The following is a 944-nucleotide window of genomic DNA, read 5'->3' as shown; positions in this document are numbered from 1 at the left end:
TCCTAGATCTAACCGGTTTTTGTGTAACGATTGTTCATAATCCGAATGGACAATCCAATCGATTATGCAATCCCAATCCCGAAACTCCCACTCAATCAAACATATATAATATCTTGATTAAGTTACATGCATTCATTCACTATGGACCATCCATAAGAGAGAATCATGTTATTCTGAATCACAGTTGATCGGTTTTAAGCTACGATTGTCAAACCAGATCCCGAACCGCAAAATCAAATTTTGGTGAAGCGTCGGGTCCTAGACCGTTCGGTCTAGGCGGTTCGGTCTTCGGGTCATAGTCGGTCCGTTCGGTCTGGAATGGTCAGTCCGTTCGGACTGACTCTTCAGTCCGTTCGGTCTGACTCTCCAGACCGTTCGGTCCAGACCAATGGTCCGGACTTTCACCCCTTCAGTCCGTCTCTCTCAGACCAGTGACCTAGAATGAACGGACTGAGTAAGTAGTCCGTTCGGTCTAGACACCATACGACGACCCCTAGCCCGTCCAGTCCAGAGGACCAGACCGTTCGGTCTAGGCGGAAAAACGCGATCAGATCACGTTCTTCGTTGTTTCGGTCCCGAGTCAGATCCGAATTCGACCCGTTTTCGCCTGCGAACTCAGAACATAAGCCTCTTGCACATTATGCAACAAAGAACATGAAATCTACCCTAGATCCATAATCAAATCATGCATAGCATCAATAGCAAACATAGATTCAAACAATTCAAATCCTAAAACGTGCGTGATCGGGTTCTAACAAAATCATGCAGAGCAACCAGGCTCTGATACCACTGTTGGGTTTTCCTGGGATCTCAATAGCGAATCTAATTCCTAAGAGATCAGTTCTAGGGTTTGCGCAGCGGATGAAAAACAAAAATTTTGATGAAACCCTAAAACCTATCATGCATGATCTTATAGAAACGTTAGAACGCTTACCTCAATCGAT

This window comes from Tarenaya hassleriana, unplaced genomic scaffold (genome assembly GCF_000463585.1).
Source record: "Tarenaya hassleriana unplaced genomic scaffold, ASM46358v1 Cleome271, whole genome shotgun sequence".
Classification (NCBI taxonomy): domain Eukaryota; kingdom Viridiplantae; phylum Streptophyta; class Magnoliopsida; order Brassicales; family Cleomaceae; genus Tarenaya; species Tarenaya hassleriana.
The sequence above is the reverse complement of the archived record's forward strand: the minus strand, read 5'-3'. Positions refer to the sequence as shown.